The sequence below is a fragment of the Erpetoichthys calabaricus genome, chromosome 1 (genome assembly GCF_900747795.2).
Source record: "Erpetoichthys calabaricus chromosome 1, fErpCal1.3, whole genome shotgun sequence".
In the NCBI taxonomy this organism is placed as follows: domain Eukaryota; kingdom Metazoa; phylum Chordata; class Cladistia; order Polypteriformes; family Polypteridae; genus Erpetoichthys; species Erpetoichthys calabaricus.
Genome location: NC_041394.2, coordinates 104,196,258 through 104,212,155, shown reverse-complemented (window position 1 = coordinate 104,212,155; position 15,898 = coordinate 104,196,258).

Below are 15,898 nucleotides of genomic sequence, written 5' to 3'. Positions count from 1 at the left end.
TTGGGACAGGCATGCGGCCTGTTCTGAAGAAAGCTGACGATGCCTTAACTAGAGACATTTAAAGTAACTACAAGTTTGTGTGCCGCCTGAAACTACACACCAGCATTTATCAGGTTGTAGGATTACCAATATTCAAATGTACTTTGTTATTATTTATGAATATTATGAAAAATACATTATTTAAAGTGTAACTTAACTCCTGTTTGTCTTTTACTACACTTAATTGCCTGAGGTTATAAATGCAGAAGGGAAGGTGGGGAGAAGTTATATGGTACAATACCTTATAAACAGTGGTAACTCTGTGAGATCTGAGGCATTCTGACAAAGGCTACATATTAATAATACAGAAGTGGAAAGTACAGTAATATATTACTCACCAAGGCAAAACAGTGTGATTCCTGTTTTGTGTTCAAACCTCTACTACCACAGTAAATAACTAATAAAGCTACCAATGATACATCCTTAGATATGAAGGCATTCTCAGCGGTCCCAAATCTTGTAAAAATGGGTGACAGAGATGTAAGAAGGCTTCTATATTGATTTCAGAATGGTGGGCAATTGTGAGAAGCCTGTAAGTTAAGACTCATATTAGAACAATTACAGTGCAGCAATTTTTAGTTGTGTTAAGAAATAGCAATTAAAGTGGTTAAAGATAACAATAGAAATATTCAAAAAACCACAAAGTCTCCTTGCGTGGCGTTACACAGAAGACCTGAGTAGTAGGGTTTTTTTTTTAATTAGTGCTGCCTCGTATATGAGTTGATTTTTAACCAGATGTATTTATCACCTACAGAGAGGAGGTGCTGGCATTGAGTAATTGGTGCCTAGATAACAACTTGTCTCTTAACGTCAGCAAAACCAAGGAGATGATTGTGGACTATCGAAAACAACAAGGCAGAGAACACCAGGCCATCTACATCAGCGGCATAGAAGTTGAAAGGGTCAACAGCTTCAAGTTCCTCGGAGTAAACATCACCAAGGATCTCTCGTGGACCCTTCACATAGACACTGTGGTCAAGAAAGCTCGCCAGTGGCTCTACTTCCTGAGGAGGCTGAGGAAGTTTGGCATGAATGCCAACATCACCTCAAACTTTTACAGGAGTGTGGTCGACAGTCTGCTAACGGGCTGCATTACCGTCTGGTATGGGAGCTGCTCTGCCAGCAGCCGGAAATCACTACAGAGAGTGGTGAAGGCAGCAGAGCACATCACGGGCAAGAGTCTTCCTGCCATTGAAGACATTTACCTCCATTGGTGCTTGCGTAAGACAAGCAGCATCATAAAGGACCACAGCCATCCAGCACGCCAGCTGTTCTCCTTGTTACCGTCTGGCAGACGATACAGGAGTCTGGCTGCTCGGACTACAAGACTTAAGAACAGCTTTTACCACCAGGCCATTCGACTCCTCAACAGCAACACCTGAACACTTACACACACTTACATTACATCTACATTGCACTACTCACACACAAACTGTACCTGCACACACTCTGAATACTGACTGGAACATGCATCTGCACTTTATGGAATATGCATCTGCACTTATAAAACATTATCTGTGCAATAACTGTCATTTGTACTTGCTGCTCATTCAACTCATATTGCTCTATAACTTCTTTTAAAACATACACATTTTATTTTATATGACTTGTCTATTTTTAACTTGTAATCTTTTTTTTAAGCTTTATTGGATCTAGGCTGAGTGACTTGTTTTTCTCGTCATACACATTTCATTGTATGTTGACCCTGTGTTAACCTATATATGACAAATAAACCTAAACCTAAACCTAAACCTAAACCACAGGCAAAACAATGATTGCATTTATGTTCTTGCTGCTTTCAAAGAAACCTAGAGGCTTCAGCTAACTGGAAGAAAAAATTAAATAAAATTAGCGCATGTTGTAACAGAAATGCAGAGACATGCTCAGGAAAATTTCAAATTTTGCTTTGGTGGTACAAACCACATAAAATAATTTTATCCAAAACTAAATTGCTCTCCAGTTACAAACTTCAGACTAATGAGTCAATTCTGGCACCCTTGTGATGGGTGTTGTTTCATTCTTCCCATTAAGCTAAACACTTTTTTTCATAAAATGTGTTTGTGGATTCAAGGGTTGCTGAAAACTTTATTAGCGTTTTGCTGGACAAAAACGTCATAAATAAAATGTATCAGCTGTCAGTAAAGTTTTTTTCTGTTGATGAGGGATATGTCTATTCAGGGGATGTAAACAAGCTGCAGTGCTAATAAAATTACAGTTGGAATTTTGCATTCAGAAAGCATATTTTATAATTGACTCTCTCTTAAGGTAATCTTGGGTTACCTGTAAATTTCTTTGTGTATTCCTACATTTGATTGGGTTAAAATAACTTTCTATGTGGTATTCATGGTACTTCAAAAATGTTTTCCATTATTCATTGATTAAGTTTCAGCTATGAGATTCACACTTACTTGTTTGAGTTTAAACAAAAATCATTACAGTTCCCACCTCATAGAGGGTAATTTAGTAATCTGTTGCCCAGGTCCCCATTTCCTGAAGAGAGGCTGTATTCTCTGTCCATGATGAAAACAAAGAAGATTATATTGAAGAAAGCCTAGGCAATGGTTTTATTTGATCATCAAGCAGTCCATCTCATGCAGGAATTTCTTCATCCAGAAAAGGATGGCTCTCTTGAATTAAATAAAATGACAATTAACAATTGTTACCCCCGTCTGTTAATCCCTTCTTTGCTTGATTAAATCTGTGATTCAAAATTACACTTTTGCTGCCTAATTTAATTAGACTTCAGGAGGAGGATGAATGGAAGACAGCCTTCAATGCATTGTCATTGTGAATATTTAATCAAGTTATATGATTCAACATATCTAAATCTTTTATGAATGCGATTTTTGCTTAGGTTTACATTGATGATATTCTAATTTTCATGCAACTTATCACAAATCTTCATAATGTTTACTAAGTTTAGAAAAATCTTTCCAAAGTAATATGTTTGTTAGACTTGAAAATGGTGAATTTCATAAATCAAAAATTCAACTTTGTCAAAACAATTTCAAATAATGGATATCAATGTACCTACAGCTGAGACTAAGGCCAGTTCCCACTTTCATTAAACAGCATAAACTATCTTCATGGGATTTGTTACTACTACTAAACTACTTTTACTACTAAAACTAATAAACCTTTTGTTTGGTCTGACAAGGGATGTGAAGTATTTATTGAACTACAAAAATGAGTTCAGATGTTTTCCAGTTTGTAGAGTCTTGATAGTTTATTTCACTTTGAAATGAAAGTACCAGTGTCAAATATTGGTGCATCAGACATTCTTCTCCAGTATTTTACAGAGAGAATAAAATTGCTTCTTTGTGTTTTTTATTCTGAGAACCTAAGTCAGAATGAACAAAATTTTTGATGTGAGAGATAGAGAATTGTTAAGAATCAAACTAGCATCAGAATTGTGACAACAATGGCCAGAAGGCCCTCAAGAAGCATTCATCATTCACCCCAACCATTAAAATCATACATGCTATATTTAAAAACAGCCAAGGGTTTGAATTCATGGCAAATCAAATGAGCTTTATTTAGCTGATTTAACCTTGCTTATAATTTTAACATACCCAGCCTTGTTCTTGGTGAAACATATTAAGATAGATAGTTAAACTGGGCATTTTGAAAAAGTAGAATGTGACCCTGAATCTGTTCTGCCAACTGGAAAATGTTAACGTTTGAAGAACTTAAAAGCTAAGTTCACAACAAGGCAACTTGTTTCAAGGCAACTTTCGAGTACATCTTGCCTGAAGAAGGGGCCTGAGTTGCCTCGAAAGCTTGCATATTGTAATCGTTTTAGTTAGCTAATAAAAGGTGTCATTTTTGCTTGACTTCTCACTAACAAAATTCAGGAAATTAATCAGTGAAATTTTCTTCTTGCACCAGATGACAAAAATAAAAAATATTATTTTGAGGTGATTCTAATGGGTCTGTGTACTTTTTGGTATTTGAAATTTCATTTTAGAAGCAAAAACGAAAAAAACAAAATGAAAGGAATTTTCAGATTTAGATTTTTGATTAAAGGATAAAATGAGGGAAAATAAGGTATGTTTTAATTCTGTGGTAACAAATAGCAGTCATAAACTTAAAATTACACATGCTTTTCTGGATTTATTTGTGATTCAAATAATGAAAGTGTAATAACTCAAAAACAACAAAACAGACGCATTTTCATTGTCTGAAACTGAAGGTATTTCTTCTTCTGCGCGATTTTTGATGACACGTGCGAACAGTCCTCTGCACAACACATCGACTGACGGCCTTGAAGTTACACTGCACTTCATCTCAAATCCTGGGTGACATGTAATATAGTAAAATCTATTAACTGTTGCTCAGTCTGACATCTTATCTTTTGCATATTAGGAAGTAATAGTAGTAATTTAATTTCAATTCAACTAACATATCTCTAGTGTTATGTATTGTATTAGTCCCTCATATTTTGAAATGATTTGTGAATTAACTATTACTTAGTTCCCTGTGTTTGCGACTCATGAGTACCATCAGGCTGCTGTATAAGGTGTGCGCCTGTTAGGCATCTTACCAGCTCTGTTCTGTGAGTGATGGAATTAACTTGGACCTGCCTTTTCATCCTTTGTTGTCAGATGCATTCTTGAATTTACTGTACATACAGTAGTGGTACCATTATCTGTTAAAAGAAGACATTTGTTTCCACTTGAATTCCTCTCCTCCTTGTTTATTTCTGATTGGGGGTTTCTTGATTTTGGAAATAGTTTTTGTGCTTATTTAAGAATTAAATTGTATCTCATATTGGGCTAACATCCTGAGTATAACAGATAGAAGGAAAACGCCAATGAGAACTACAATCAGTGATTTTCAGTCAAAACTACTCTTACTTATTACCATAGCCATAAATCTGTCTGTTATCTGTACAGTATATCATTGTCAAGCAACTTTACTGCCCAGTGTAAATAGATAGATAGATAGATAGATAGATAGATAGATAGATAGATAGATAGATAGATAGATAGATAGATAGATAGATAGATAGATAGATAGATAGATAGATAGATAGATAGATAGATAGATAGATAGATAGATAGATAGATAGATAAGGATAAAAATCTACACTGTCACCATCATGCCAAATATAAAATAGGTTGCACGTTTTTCTACACAATATCTTTGGATTCAGTCACAGAACTTTGTCCCTCAGGATCTCATAAAATTCTGCAGTATGTTGATGTTCTGCGGTGGGTTGGCACCCTGCCCGGGATTGTTTCCTGCCTTGTGCCCTGTGTTGGCTGGGATTGGCTCCAGCAGACCCCCGTGACCCTGTGTTCGGATTCAGCGGGTTGGAAAATGGATGGATGTTGATGTTGATGTAGTATGTTAGAATGATACAGAGGGCTGTTTGTACCAGACAAATAATTAAATAACTGTACATACAGTTTATATGGGGTGATAAAATTACTTCTAATTTAAAAAAAATCTGGAATATATAAACATAGGTTGCATTTTTAGAACCATCAGTGTGTACAGACGTACTGTTAAAGTTTTAAATTAATCATTTGATTTCAAGTGTAGAGAAATCTCCAATTCTAAGTTTAAATGATTCTTAAAAAGGCAACTTGGTTCTGAATTTGAGCGTCTGCATTACACACTTGTTGAAAGTTTTTGAATGTTGTTTAAGTTATTCACATTATCAAGTGGGATGATCCAAAGGCCATTACAGATATAAAACCTGGGACTTTATAAGGTTAACCAGTTCATCAGTTTAGAGGAATCCTTTTTTTCCACACTAGTCACGACAATCTATTAACTTTTCTGGTAAGTAGTATTCACTCCCTACATTCCCAGGCAAAAAAGTTCATGATCACAAATGTCAAAGTTGTTTGTCTGAAAGAAAATTAGCTTTGCAACAGTGTTATGGGTAAGAGCCGAATTTAATTATTTACTTCTCCTTTACAATGTTTTACATCATAGGAATTTACTACTAAACTTCCCGTAAATGGAAAATTAGGAAGGAAGTAAAGAAGACTGAATGAACAACATTTTTAGGTGTTTTGACCAGTGTAACACCCAGTTAATATCATATTGTAAAGTGTAATTCATGATCTTTAGAACATTCTCTTATGGCTATTACAGGGTGACACAGTGAGTATTCCTGCTGCCCAAAAATGTGAAGGTTAAATGAAGTGCCAAATCCAAATTGGCCTAGTGTGAGTTTGGAGGGTGTGTGTGTGTGTGTGTGTGTGTGTGTGTGTGTGTGTGTGTGTGTGTGTGTGTGCGAGTGCCCTGTCCAGGGCCATTTCCTGCTTTGCATCCAATGCTGCTGATACAGGCTTTGACCTCACCACCCCAACCCTGATTGGGATCAAGCAGTTTTGAGAATGTTATATTATATAATATTGGAACGCAATATTGTGTAATGGTTAAGGTGCTAAATCCTGTTGAACCACAAGACTGCCAGTTCATTTCTGACCATTAACGCACTGACATGAATAAAGGCATCAACCTGAAATAGTCACACAAGATGGCAGTAGAAAGAGAAGGAGAAAGAGAACCCAGATCTGTGGAAGCCATTTCCAAAGAGAACTTCCTACCCTTACTGTCCCAAGAGCTTTGATGGTGTCTCTTTTTGAGCCATTGTTGCTGGGAGATAATTTACTCTGTTATCAGATCACCCATGAGATGCACCAAGCACAAAAGGTACCAACTAACCTCTTAGGATTTTTTCCAAATGGAGGACAGGAAGAAATGTCACATGCAGCTATGTAACTCCTACTTGTAACATATTACCTGTTTCGCTGTCTGAGGCTGTCTTTCCTTTCAAACCTTTATTTCCACTAGTTTAACACCAATGAGAGGCTTCACAAAGATGTTCCCTTGTATCCTTAAGAGACTGAAGTTAGAAAAGGAATAAATAAAAGAAACTCCTGGACTTCTAGTAGCTGTTAGTCAGAGGCTCTAGCTTTAAGGTTTCACTTAAAAATTATATATATTTGCATCAAAACCATGTAGCAGTAAATATGTATAAGGCAATACAAAAAAATAATACTACCTGAGTGGGTTAAGACTTCATGCAGTCCAATTTGCAAGAGCAGGACAGTGATGACACATTCTCAGATGGACAAGTTCCTTTGTTACAAATTAAATATCCATACTCAAAAAATGAAAAGAAAAAGATTTTTTACTGAAGAGACAGAGCTTTGTCAAAAAGTTTTATGAGGAGGCCACTGAGCTGAACGCTCTTTGAAAGAGTGTCACCTTTTACACAGAGCTTCATTACCCCCCCACCCAACCATCTTGTTTAAAATGAGCACACACAAAAAACACCAAGCTTACTTGTTTTCTTTTCTGTTAGCAGAACGTCATGACATTTTACAGTTTTCCTCAAACACAGAAAATGTTACAGAATTTACAAGCTCAAGGTTATTTTCCAATGGGAATCAAAAACTACACAATCTAACTATGCAAAACACTCTGAATCCTGCTTTGCTTTTCAGCCTTCCCAGAATACACTGCACTCCTGTTCATTTTGAGCAAATGCAGAATAAAGCCTTTCACCTGACATCGATCAGCCAAAAAGGTTAAAGTATCTCCTGTGCAAGAGATCATTCAGGGAGAAACAGAAACAGTGTTTTATGAATAGTTTAGATGCCCCTAGATAATATAGTTCCATGTTTGCCTTTATTTATTCCGATTATACCTTTTGTTTACTGACAATGATGCTTTTTCTTACTCTCCTTCTCCTAGCAATCCACCATTTAACTTTCATACACATGTTTTTTTTCTATTTACTCTTTAAACTTTGTTGTCCATTTTAGCTTTTTCAGATGCTTCTTCTTAGTATACACTCTAAATAAGTAACATATGTTTTAAGGATATTTTTTAATTTGTGTTCTTTCTAAGTTTTGATCCAAAAAATCTTTTGAGGGTAGTTTACAGTAATTTGTTTTATGTCATAATTTAAATAAACAAACACGTTCAGCCAATTTGTTTTCTTAGCTTTTACAATATACCTGAAACTCAAGAAATATAAAAGAATTTCTTAGACAATTTTACTGCCAACACTACCATGATTATGATTCTTGCATGCAGCTCCTGCTGAAATATGAAGCTGAAAAGTACCCATCCAAAAGCAACAGTTCTTGCCAAGGATTTGTTTATTTCCTTTAGCTTATTCCATGACAGATATCCCATTTACAGTACTTCACTACATTGGTACTGCTGACTACTTTAAGGTCACTGATTTTGTCATATGAGTCACTTATTATTTGAATACATCTTTAGATTTTTTTTTCTTAACCTGTGGAAACATCAGGCTGTCTCTTTCTGTTTCAAAAGTTTTCCTCAAGTTGCACCTATAAGAATGCATGGCTCAGCAGCGATCTGTACGTCAACACCAACATTATCTTTTAGTAATTGCATAATTAAGTCTAATTACACGGTATACATTGGCAAAACAATCATTTCCATGTTGAATTTCCTGAATAAACCCGGTGAATGATATGGAGTCAAAATTGTAAGGCACATCTCCAATAAGAAAGAGTAAAATAACATATTATGGTTCATACAGTATTTTCTTGTTAAATTTGCATTTTTTAGTTTAACTATAAAGTTAAACAATGTCACGATTGAGTGACACTATCACAAAAATGTACTCTGTCTAAAAGCTCAAGGCAAAATGAAACAGAGAACAAATATGTTTGAGGCATTAGCTCCTCTAATAGGAATGTACAAGTAACTTGCCATGTTGAGGTATTTTGTGAACAAACGCCACAGTAAGTATCCTGGGAAAAGCTTCTCTGGCAAATCTTTAAGTCAAGATGTACTATTATGACCCTTATGACTCTACTTCTTTAGCTTATGATTTACTTGATCATTACTGTCAAGTACACAGAGAACAGTAAAATTCTTACATACATGTGGTAATCAACATGAAACATGTTGCCACTCTCCTGCATTATAAACAGTGAATATAACACCTATACCATGAAGTTTTGGTCGTCATTATCCAAAAAATCTCAGAACATTTATTATTGTGAGAAGAATTAGTGCTGCAGGAGACTGGGTTTGAATGCTAAGCTTGTCATTGTATGTGTAGAGGACCTAATTCAAGCAGATGGGGCCTGTAATTCAATTAGGCTTCTTAGCTTTTTCTTCATCAAAAACAGGAATACAATTAACATTATCATTAACCCATACAAGGGAGAAATAAATTAAGCTAACAAAGAAAGCCAAAAGAAGACAATTAACATAAATAAAGCTGTTAAATTTCATTTGTCAGCATTACAACATATTATGACAACCTTACATAAGATCAGCAGACAATAATGGGAGCCAACCAATCATAAGACACTGAAATAATTACATTTATACAGTATATCTATTGTTAGCTGCAGAATTTTAACAGTTCATTTTTAACCTTCTGTTACAATGAAAATTTTCTTATGTAATTGAGATAAAATCGTAAAGTTTTGTTGCTGTAAGAGCCGAACTATTTAAGTTAATATTAATTATAAATTGACCTTAGTTTTGCTTAATTTGAATAGAAAATAGCTTTTATATAGATAATGAAGGATTCTATTTATCACCCTATAAACTAACAATTAAATAGAATGTTCTAAATGGTCTGCTATATGTATTTCTTTAGACAATAGAATGGGCTCAGATTGATATAAGACATCTAGAAATAAATATGAACTGCTAGACAGAAATGCATTTAGGGAGTATATTTTTCTGACTGCATGTACATATGTCAAATGTAGGTCCTAATGTATATGATAATAGGTAGAAACTTTAAGACATGTAACCTAGACACTTGCCTTAAACGGAACATTATAAACAAGAACTTTCTTTATTTTTTTTCTGTGAACTGTTTGAATTATTTATCACTGAAACTTTTAAAACAAAGACACTTAGACTGTAGACCTTTTTGTACAATGAGTCATACTAACTGGTGGAATGAAATATTGAACTATTGAATTATTTTGAACTATTTGGGAACCCTTGACAAACACAACCGTTTCTACTGCACACAGCTGTGCATCTTGCATTTACTCCTGCTTCCATCTTGGTAAATGGAAGCAGTTTACAGCAGTAACAGAAGCAGTGTGTTCAAGCAATTTTGCTGCTGATAATTCTTTCTTTTAGAACTTACACCATGCTGAACATGTGAGTCTAGTGAGTACTTTATTGGGTCTTGATTAAGAGTAGGCAGTAGAAAGGGTGTTGAACAGTCTCTAACATGCTTTCCTTTTCCACCCACTGAGGAAGGATGAAATCATGTCCACTCTGACCCCAAGTCCCTCTATCTGGTCTCCCACTATAAAAGCAACTCCATCAACAGAAGTCTATATTCAGTGGAAGCAGCTGCTCAAGAAGAAAATATCTCTTTCCTACAAAGAGCTACTATTAGTTTAAATATAGGCTGATTCTGTTTTAGGGAAACCAAGCCTCTCTTTTATTTCATCTTGTAGCCACTTTCTTTGCCTTGCAGGCAGTTAAATAGGCCATTCTCATCTGGAACCCCAACCCTTCTTACATTTATCTTAAACTGCTACACCATCTCCACAGTCTGTATTGCTGAGACCTGGCATGCAAGGTCCATGGATGCATTGGGCTTTTTCAACATATTCTGATTCCGTCATTAGAATGAAACAGCTCAAACCAGGATTTTTCAGGCTGAGTGATGTTTTGGAAAACCTTCAACAACCAGTGTTTGTGCTTCTAAGAACAATACAATGCAGAACAATACAATTTATTTTTGTGTAGCTCACTTCATCAAATGCAGGCATATAGCAATGTAAACAAATTCTAAGGTTAAAATGCAAGTATAGATTAAACTAATTACTAAATGCAGAATCAATACATATAAACATACACACATGTTAAAACACACAGAAAACAAAATAGAAATTGATTAACATAAACCAACAATATCTGTCCATGAACTAATCAATGAACTACTATGGTCAGTTGACAACGGAGGAGATTAAAATTGTAAAAGAGAAAGTGAAAGACAAAGTCAGTTGTGAGACCACGGCCAGCTAGCCATCTGCCTCCTCCTGGGCATTATTATAGTACAGTAGAGTCTGTGTGGGACCATCATATCTGACAAGCGAATCTTTTCTTCCAATGATTCCAGTGCTCCTTTACCTGAAATGACTTTTCCATATACAGGAGAGCAGCTTGGCAGTAGAGCAGCAGCAGCACCAAGTGCCACATCAAGATAACAAGAAGAGAAACAGAATAGAGGAGGGTTAGTAACAGTTTATAAATATTGTATTGCTTATATTTCTGTACAAATGACTAACAAACAGAGATGCAGTATGTACAGCTAATCAACTGCTCTAGTCAGGGTATACTAGACTAAAGTAGTAAGTCTTCAGGATTTAAAAGTTGAGACTGAAGGGCCATCTCTTATATTAGCAAACAGATTATTCCACACCACTGGGGCCCTGTAATTAAGAAATCAACCCAATGTTATTTTATTAATTGTTGCAATCTTAAGTAGGCTGTCATCTTGAGATCTCAATTTGCTCTATGGTTTGTGTGTAATGATACGTTTAGATAAGTACCGGTATGTATGGCCTGACCAGTTAAGGCTTTATGTGTTAAAAGGAGAATTATTTTTTTAAATTAACTAGAGGCTGCATAAAGATTAATTTGAACAGACAGAGAATAACGCATTGCAATAGTCGCTCCTACCAAAAATAAATGCATGAATTAATTTCTCAGTATCCTGCATATTTAGAATATGTCTTAATTTTCCAACATTTTTATGATGGAAAAAAAATGTTTTGGATGGTTTCACACTGCATGTTTTAAATGGCATGCTACTGTAAAAGAAAACACCTAAATTGTGTGCTGATTTAGTAAAACTAATGGTGATTCCAACTGAGTTAAAAATTGACAGAATGTTGTTGTGGTCAATATCATTACTCCCATTAAGTAGCATTTATGTCTTTTTCAGTATTCAGAGACAAGTAGTTCTCATGCATTCACTCATTTAACTCAATGAAATAACTAATTAAGGATAGCTTTGATCTAAAAGAAACAATTATAATTGGGTGTCATGTGCATATGAGTGAAAATTAATGTTATGTTTTCATGTGACAGTTCCTAATGGAAGCATGTCAAGTGAAAGCAGTAAAGGTCAAAGCCTGAGCCTTGCAGGACACTATATTTAACTTCTGAGTATAAAGATGGAGTATTGTCAGTACATTTTTGTATGTATTGGAATTGGTGTAATAAAGAAGAACTAAACCAGGATTGCTCAGTGCTTTTGAGTCCAATGTAATTTTCCAATCTGTAACCTGTGTAGTAAAACAGAAAGGTCAGTGGTGTCAAATTCTGTGCTTAAATCTAATAACATAATTGCTGTGGAACTTCCTTAATCAGAGAATATTAGAATTTCTCTTACAACATGGGTTAGTGCCGTATCTGTTCTATGACTGGTGCGGAAGACAGATTGAAATGTCTCAAATAAACTGTGATGTGTAAGGTGAGACTGAAGCTGAGTGGCAACTCCTTTTTGAAGGAAACTGGAGAGAAAGGGTAAACTTGAAATGGGTCTATCTATAATTATTAAGCATATGTGGATTTAGCTCTGGCTTTTTAAGTAATGAAATGATGTCTGGCACTTTAAGTTTATCAGTACTGAACTATGGATAATGTCAGTAGGGTTCATTATAGAAATCAAAGTTTTGACCTGCTGTTCTGTTACCAAATTAAAATTACTGAAGTGATGTGTGCAAAACTAGACAGGGTTTGCCAATCTAGTATTAGGTTTGCGAGGTAAAGTGGAGATGTGGGATCTTATACTGTCAATTTTCTCATTAAAGAAGTTCATAAAGTCTGCAATGCTAAAGTCTGTAGCTGTTTTTCATTGTAATTTAGAAATACCATTTGTAAGATTAGCCACTGTTGTAAACAGTACATGAGGATTATTACTGTTGTTATCTATTGATCTAGAATAGTAATCTATAAAGAGAAGTTTTATATACTTTTTAACACTATATGTCCATATAAAGAAGACTGCAGCTTTATTGCTCTGCATCTCGATTTAGCTTTTGGCACTCTCATTTAAGAGTTTGAGTATTCTCATTAAACCTGGGTGAGTTTATATACACTTTAAGTACTCTTATTTAAATGATAGCTACTGTATCCAAAACCTTTTTTAAGCCACATTAAAATCTGAAGCTAGCCGATCCAAATTGTGTTCTACAATTATGCTTGAGTTTTTTAAATATCTACAAATTTTGATGCAGAGTTACAATCTAGATGTCACAGTGTCCTTGTTTAATCTGCAAGTTTACTGGTAAGGCCAAAACCAAATCAAATGTAATTAAGTAGTGATCAGAAATAACTTAATTTAATGGTGTAATATTTAAATTTGGAAGCTCAAATCTGTAAGTAATAATTAGATCTAATGTGTGGTTATGACTATGAGTTGAGCCATTGACAATTTGGCAAAATTCTACTGAGTCTAGCAAATAAGTAAAGCATTTTCTAAAAGTGTCAGCTTCCATGTTAATTTGTATATTAAACTCTCCCATCAACACTACCTGATCAAAATGTATGGCTAAACCAGATAAAAGACTGGAAATTCAATTATGAACAATTAATATGACCCTGGTGGTCTGTAGACTAGTACTAAAATTGTGCTAGAATCTGTTTTAATATCTAATATGAGTGTCTCAAAGAAGGTAAATTCACCTACAATTTCAGAAGTGTTTGCCAGTTCATTACACAGAGTTATCCCAAGGCAAACTCCTCAGTATCTCTTGATTTATGAAGGAAAGTATAACCATTTGGTGATGCCTTGGCTAAGGGAATTGTGTCAGATTAACTAAGCTAGGTTTCAGTGAGAAGACATATCAGATTTTTGTATTTAATATAATATTGGTTACCAAAGCAACTTTATTTATACAATGAAGATTAAGTAAGCAGCATTTTAAACTGCAAAGGATGCTGCTGTACTGGTGTTATATTTAAATATTTAATTTGAATTAAATTATGAAAAAAATGTACCAGTAGTGGAGGCTCTAATTTTAACTCTTGATCTAATTACGCTTTTTATTCTTTGGTTATCAAGTGATTTAGACTTTGCTTCAAGACTGGATTTGTAAAAAGCCCCATAACAGGGGTTCTGGGTAGTAGCTACAGGATAGTAACAAGTGGCATAAACAACAGCCTGTGAATTAAAATCAATCAAAAACTGTGGTCGGAGTGTGCTCTGATCAGTCAGCCAGGTAGTTTTGCTGTCATATTTTGGGATAAAAAAGGATCCCCCTCAGTTAGGAAGAAGACCACCTTTCTTGAAAAATCTAGGTCTTCCCCAAATATGATCCCTTTTATTCATAAAGGCCTTGCTTTTTTTGTGCACCAGACCCCTAACTAGCAGTGAAGAGAAGACAAACTGCTAAAATCCACACCCCCTTTACATAATCTTAGAAAGGGGACAGACAATTAAATTCCAACATTTTCTTTTAGCTTTGGTACATAAAGTTATAAAGTTTCTTTATAATACCTCAGATTGTTGCAAAGTGATATCATTAGTAGCGACATGCAACAATAAGGTGGACACTTCATAAAGATAAATTTAATTTGCATATTTATTAAGACAAATATCACAAATGGGACATGAATACATGAAGCAACTAAAGTACTAAGTAAAGAAACTCAGTTATTCAAGATCTGTATTTTGTATAGTAGGATAGCTAGTCCACTTCCCACCTTAAACTACACCTAAGCACCTATTCATCTTATGTGGCTCTCTACCTTGGCCTATTTTCTTCTCACGAATTTACTCCTTACCAGATATTCTACTCAGGACTCTAGCAACTATGGTATATAGCATGAACATCCCTCCTGGGCAGCCACTTCTGACATGACAGAATCACCATTTCTGGGCCCAAAAATGTACCCTGGTCAAACTCCTGTAGATCACGTGTTTTTCCCATTCTAATGCTATATCTATATATAGAGTTGTAGCTACATGATTGACTGAAGAAGCAAACTATTTGTGTTAAAAAATACAGTTGATGTTCCTACAGTAATAAAATAGCCGATAAGTGTACAATATGTCACAACATGTAATTAAAAGAAAAAAGTCTTTTCATACTTAAAGTTAACTTCAGAGATATGTAATTCTCAGAGGATTGTAATAGTAGAAACAATTTTTTGTGTAAACAAGTAGTTTGTCTTCATTGAATTTTTTTAACCTTTATACGCATGTAAGGAATAGTATTTTTCATAACTGGCAGATTCTAGAATATTTAGCACGTGTTGCACCAGGTTACTGAAGCCTTCCATGCAGTGTTCTATGCAGCCTCCTTACATCTGCCTCTTGCTCATGGCATTAAAACTCATATCACCAATTCTGTTCTAGCCCAAAATGCACAATGTGTAGAAAGATTCAGATACATTTTCATTTCAATGTCGATAGAATTATGAAAGTTTCATGACAACAATATGATCAGGAGGTGTTACGGTCAAAGTAATTATCGTGTCATTCACTAAATATTTCCGACATATAAAAATTAATCTATCATTTTAACAGTCATTTCTGGTATTGGTTACTTTTTGAATAGAGTTACATTACCACTCTTACTTTTTAAAGACTGCTTGCAATCCCTTTGGTAACATATGTCTCTATTTAAGCATCTCTGACGACTCTTTGGCACAGCTTGTAATGCCAGACATTAAAATGCCCCACCCAGAAAACTATTACACTGGTGGGTAAGGGGAGGGAAGATGGGAAGATCTGCAGACAGATGCCATACTAGGAGTGCTCATTCTTCTCTAATGAACAACAGGAACATCACTCGGCACTGCTGCAACAGAGAAACCTAACCCTGCTTTTTAATGTGGAAAGAGAGCGTTTGTT